We start from the raw sequence: 416 nt of genomic DNA on the forward strand, positions 1-416 counted from the left end.
TCAGACAAGGGGCGGCTGCGGTCTGCTAGTTGTGTATCCCTGCTCTATTCTCTCAAAATCTGGGACCCCCACCGAACCTGACAATGAAGGGGCTGCAGCATCGGTCTAGTTCTGTGTCTGTGTCCAGTGGTGCCCCATCCACCAGGGTACTGCCATATAAGAAAAAACAGCATTGTGGAGGTCCCAGAAGTCAGACCCCCCCCCCCCCCCTCATATACTAGTGATAGGCTATAACTACATATACTTGTGATACCCCTTTAATGACTACCCCTTCAGCTACTTATTTTGTCACAGCTCTCAGACCCTCCCGAGCCGTTGGTTATCCAGATGGTTCTATATAGGACGGGGTGAACATGATTTACATCCTCACCTTTGGCTCATAGTCATGGGGATATCTAATGGACACATTACGCTGC

This window comes from Leptodactylus fuscus, chromosome 8 (genome assembly GCF_031893055.1).
Source record: "Leptodactylus fuscus isolate aLepFus1 chromosome 8, aLepFus1.hap2, whole genome shotgun sequence".
Classification (NCBI taxonomy): domain Eukaryota; kingdom Metazoa; phylum Chordata; class Amphibia; order Anura; family Leptodactylidae; genus Leptodactylus; species Leptodactylus fuscus.